The following is a 6000-nucleotide window of genomic DNA, read 5'->3' as shown; positions in this document are numbered from 1 at the left end:
GTGATTGTGGGGGCGTGTGATTGTGGGGGGGTGTGATTGGGCATGTGTGATTGTGGGGGGGTGTGATTGGGTGTGTGATTGTGGGGGGGGTGTGATTGGGCATGTGTGATTGTGGGGGTGTGTGATTGGGCATGTGTGATTGTGGGGGGGTGTGATTGGGCGTGTGTGATTGTGGAGGGGTGTGATTGGGTGTGTGTGATTGTGGGGGGGTGTGATTGGGTGTGTGATTGTGGGGGGGTGTGATTGGGTGTGTGTGATTGTGGGTGTGTGTGATTGGAGGTGTGTGATTGTGGGGGTGTGATTGAGTGTGTGTGATTGTGGGGGTGTGTGATTGGGTGTGTGTGATTGTGGGGGCGTGTGATTGGGTGTGTGTGATTGTGGGGGCGTGTGATTGGGTGTGTGTGATTGTGGGGGCGTGTGATTGGTTGTGTGTGATTGTGGGGGCGTGTGATTGGGTGTGTGTGATTGTGGGGGCGTGTGATTGGGTGTGTGTGATTGTGGGGGCGTGTGATTGGTTGTGTGTGATTGTGGGGGCGTGTGATTGGGTGTGTGTGATTGTGGGGGCGTGTGATTGGGTGTGTGTGATTGTGGGGGTGTGTGATTGGTTGTGTGTGATTGTGGGGATGTGTGATTGGGTGTGTGTGATTGTGGGGGCGTGAGATTGGGTGTGTGTGATTGTGGGGGTGTGTGATTGGTGGATTAGAATGTTTCCAAGGGCTTTTTGCTGACTGGATCTCTGTTAATAACGTATAATTAGCTGCTGGGCTACTTTATGACCCCTCACCTCTCCTGGGATTAACTCCTTTCCTTCTAAAGTGAAAATTTCCACAACCAAGATTTGGGATCTAGAATCAAGATTCAGTGAAAAACCCCTTTTCCCTGAAATATCCAGACGTTCTTCCAGACCTTCTGACACTAATCATATTAGTTAATTTGTTGGATTCCCTACTGAGTAATAACAACACTGATTACCATTAAACGCTTCATTAATAGTAGACCCACCTCCATACGACCCAACCTAAAGTGTGTTTTTGATCACACTTAACACTGAGCTCACCAACCATGAATCTCACGTGACCTGTAGCAAACATCACAGAGCAGCAGTGTGTGGACGTTCTGCAGACGCAATACCCTGAGGGAAAAGTTTCATTTGCCTTGAGCTTGTCTAGCCGGTGTGTTTTTCGCAGTGTGTGCTGGACGCTGTGCTGGACGCTGTGCTGGACGCTGTGCTGGACGCTGTGCTGGACGCTGTGCTGGACTCTGTGCTGGACTCTGTGCTGGACTCTGTGCTTCGCTTCTTGGCTGGCTGACGTGTGAATCACGGACCTGCAGACACCTTCCCCGTCACTCTCATTAATCGTCAGTGGCTCGGCGACTCTCCGTCATCCCGGACCTCACACAGGAATGTGCAGCTGGGCTCCAACCTGAGTGGATTTCCGCCGTGAGCTCTCTGCGCTCTACGCGAGAGGACTTGCCCGGAACCCAGAAACGGGCTCACGTGCTCCTGACCGCCTGGAAGCCCAAACTCGGATCAACTGCGTTTGCAAACATCGCTAATACAACAGTGCAACTGTGGTCTGGAACACTGTTGGTGAGAACGCTGAAATAACAGCTGGAATGACAATGAAGCACTTGGAGAAATGAACCGTTTGACCTGCGTGTTGGGCTGTACAGCGGAGTGTAACATGAACCCTGCCTGTGTGTAACGTGAACCCTGCCTGTGTGTAACGTGAACCCCGCCTGTGTGAAACGTGAACCCTGCCTGTGTGAAACGTGAACCCCGCCTGTGTGTAACGTGAACCCCGCCTGTGTGTAACGTGAGCCCCGCCTGTGTGTAACGTGAGCCCCGCCTGTGTGTAACGTGAGCCCCGCCTGTGTGTAACGTGAACCCCGCCTGTGTGTAACGTGAACCCTGCCTGTGTGTAACGTGAACCCCGCCTGTGTGAAACGTGAACCCCGCCTGTGTGTAACGTGAACCCTGCCTGTGTGTAATCCAGATTATTAGTCCAGCAAATCCATCTTCACTAAACAAATTCCCATTAGATATAAAAATCTATTCATATGTAGGTGACACGCATTTCTGTGTTTACCCCTTTACTGTCATACAGCACACTGAGGTTTAGGTTTAGGTTTAGGTTTAGGTTTAGATCAGCACCTTCTGGACATGCATAACAAAAACAACATTACAACAGTCAGTCCAGTTATGATACTCACCACCACACTAATCATCGGTGCCATGGAAACCCACTTGTTTCAAGCAGGTAATCCAGAAAGCGGCTTCCTGCCAGGCTGGAAGTGTTTGATGGTCAGGTGGTTTACTAGGGGTGGAGGTGTTTGATGGTCAGGTGGTTTACTAGGGGTGGAGGTGTTTGGGAGGTCCCAGGAGTGGAGGTGTTTTCCTGGTGTTCCCACTTGGCCTTGGTTTGGAGGCATGGTTGGGGGGGCTGACCCTTTAAGGCTATGATGAAACAACTGTTGGCTGCATGCCTAATAACCTGCTCGGTCTGCACAGATGGGCAGTATTCAACAAATTCGTCACCTGTGTACAGGCCCACACACACACACAACAAAAACAGTCACCTGATGCTTCAGGACATGCCATGTTTTTCTATGTTGTGAACGATGCCAACTTTATATTTTGAATAAGGAAACACAGGCATTAGAGGGGCGACTGACCTCATCGCCATGTGAGTTCACTCCCATATGAACACTGGAAATGATGAAAACCTCTATTAAAGGTTACAGTGTCGGCTGAAGATTACGAGCCAGACGAAAACACGGTGGAGTTTGGGGTAAACAGAAGGCCGCTGGGACACCTCACACTGGAGCAGTCTGGGACTTCCCCGATGGCTCCTGAGAAGGTGTTTGGTCTGTACTCCAGCCAGGTCTAAGGGAAGGTACCAGCAGAATACTGATCAGGTCTCACTGCCTAGAAGGTCCGTGTCTCCAGGACCCCGGGGTCGTGTCCTTTACCGTTTACTCTGGATATATTAAAGCAACAGTAAGATCTTAAAATACAAAGAGATGCTAGAAAACAAAGCGTCACCTGGTGCATCACATTCACACTGTTACAGAATCGTAGTTTTGTGAACACTGTAAGCGTGTCTCAGAACACTGCTGCCCTCTACTGTGCAGTGAGTGTATCGGTCTCTGCAAGATTACCTGATCCAACCCAGGATCTCTGTCTGATAAAGCAGACCCACAACAGGAGGTATCTGGTTTACACTGCCAGCAGTTATCCCAGCGCCTGTATGTAGGAACAACAACATTAACCAGATGTTGACATCCACCTACACGGACTGGGACCTCCGTCACTGCCGTGTTGTGAGATTAGACTGCAACTACGGTTAAACGTCAGATATAAAAGTCTAATGGAAGCAGGTTGTCCTGTTAAAGCTCTGGTGCACGAGGTTGACCTGAGATCTGCTCGTCTCGGTGTGTGTGATGAGCCCTCAAGCAGAGATTAAACGTATCTCTCCACCTCTAAATGGACTCAAACAAAACATCACAGACCCATTCGGGACCAAACGGAAGACGATAACATCTTCAGGAACTTGCTCATATCATGGTCATACTCTCTGAGAACTCTGGGATATCCCGTAGGCTACTCAGCGTTGTTGAAGGCGTCCGTGTTCCCCACGTCTAGCCTACTGAGCCCCGCCCGCTCCAGCCCGATTCAGAAGAGACTTCTGTCCTGCGTGGCTGAGTCCGTGTGTATCTGAGGTGCTCAGATAATGATATCACCAAACACAACAGGGCAGATCACACATGTGATCCTCCACAATTCACAGATACACGTCTAAGCCCATTTACGTGAAGGTTTACCTCATCCAGGATACTGCAACTCTGGAACAGAAATATTACATTACTGTTCAATAGGCTGTTTTCATATGCAGTACAGAATAAATAAAGCCATCCTACCAACTGAGGAAAGCATTTCAGTTAGAAGAGATAATACAGTTGTGATCAAATTTATTCAACCCCCACTGAAATAAAGTGTTTTGGCCAGTTTGACATTGATTTTGATCATTTCAGTCATCTTATTTACAATTATATCAAAGAGGCACTTATAAATTAGACAAACATAACATAATATTTATGATGGAATAACCACAAATGTCTTTACTGTGCTCACATCATTATCAGTTTTATTCAACCCCCTAGTGACATTATTTTTTAGTACTTAGTACAACATCCTTTTCCAGTTATGACAGCTTTCAAGCGTGAAGCATAGCTTGACACAAGTGTCTTGCAGCGACATATGGGTATCTTAGCCCATTCTTCATGGGCAAAAGCCTCCAGTTCAGTCACATTCTTAGGCTTGCGCACTGCAACTGCCTTCTTTAGGTCCCACCAGAGGTTCTCAATTGGATTTAAGTCTGGTGATTGCGATGGCCACTCTAGAATGTTCCAGCCTTTCATGTTCAACCATGCTCTAGTGGACTTGGATGTGTGCTTCGGATCATTGTCCTGTTGGAAGGTCCAACGTCTCCCAAGCCGCAGGTTTGTGACTGACTCCATCACATTTTCCTCCAAGATCTCCTGGTACTGAAGGGAATTCATGGTACCCTGCACACGTTGAAGCTTTCCTGTACCATTAGAAGCAAAACAGCCCCAAAGCATAATTGACCCCCCGCCATGCTTCACAGTAGGCAAGGTGTTCTTTTGTTCATAAGCCTGGTTCTTCCTTCTCCAAACATAGCGCTGGTCCATTGTCCCAAACAGTTCTAATTTAGTTTCATCTGACCACAGTACACTGTCCCAAAACCTTTGTGGCTTGTCCACATGACTTTTGGCATACTGCAGTCGACTTTTCTTGTTCTTTGGAGTCAGCAAGGGGGTGCGTCTGGGCGTTCTGGCATGGAGGTCTTCGTTATGCAGTGCGCGCCTTATTGTCTGAGCTGAAACTTCAGTGCCCACATCTGACAGGTCTTTTTTCAGTTCCTTAGCAGTCACGCGGGGATTTTTCTCCACATTACGCTTCAGGTAGCGCACAGCAGTCGCGGTCAGGATCTTCTTTCTGCCACGACCAGGTAACGTTTCCACTGTGCCCTTTAACTTGAACTTGCGAATGATACTTCCGATAGTGTCTCTTGGAATATTTAACAACTTCGCAATCTTTTTATATCCATTGCCATTCTTGTGAAGAGCAATAACCTCTTCTCTTGTCTTCTGGGACCATTCTCTTGCCTTCACCATGCTTGGAAACACACCAGTAGATGTCTAGAAGGAGCTGAGTATCACAGTCCTTTTAAATCTGCCTAATTGGTGCTTATCATGCTTGATTGCTGCTCGTTGACATCCACAGATGTTTTCAATACCTGATGGAAAACACTGGAATGAACCTCTGTTCTTAGGAGTGGTAGTCGTAAAGGGGTTGAATAATTGTGTCAATGAAGAAATCACAAAAAGGCCATTTAATACTTTATGACAAAAAAATTTGATGCTATCTTAGTTGCATTTAGTTCTTTAACAAGTCCTTGTAAGATTTCATTATGAACACAATTACAAATGTGCACTGAATTTCATAAAACCCTTCGCAGCATTGGGGGTTGAATAAATTTGATCACAACTGTACATGCCCAGCATATAAAACTAAAATAAACGTGTTGGTGTCAGGACAGCATGCTTCCACTATGATCTGCTAACTTCGTGGAAAGGTCAGTAAAGCTACATGCTCTGATTATGCTCCCAGCAGGAAGTGGGTGTGGCCACTCCAAATCCCAGGTGTGCCAGTCGACTCAGTTTGTGGAAAGTGAGAACATTTCCCTCACTAATGTGTTCTTCAGTCCCCTGTTCTCTTTCCTCTCCTGTAAATCAAAACAAAAACATACAAATATGGAAATGTGATTACACATAAATGTATTTTAAACAGCAACCAGACGTAATATTTTCCTCAGCCCCCCCCCCCACCCCCCTCCCAAAGCGTTGCTAAGCAGACAGCAGGTTGCTAAACAGACCCCCCCACCCGACATTAAGCAGAGAGCTTGATTTCCTGAA

Source organism: Brachyhypopomus gauderio, chromosome 14, assembly GCF_052324685.1.
Source record: "Brachyhypopomus gauderio isolate BG-103 chromosome 14, BGAUD_0.2, whole genome shotgun sequence".
Classification (NCBI taxonomy): Eukaryota; Metazoa; Chordata; class Actinopteri; order Gymnotiformes; family Hypopomidae; genus Brachyhypopomus; species Brachyhypopomus gauderio.
Note: the sequence above shows the minus strand (reverse complement) of the source record.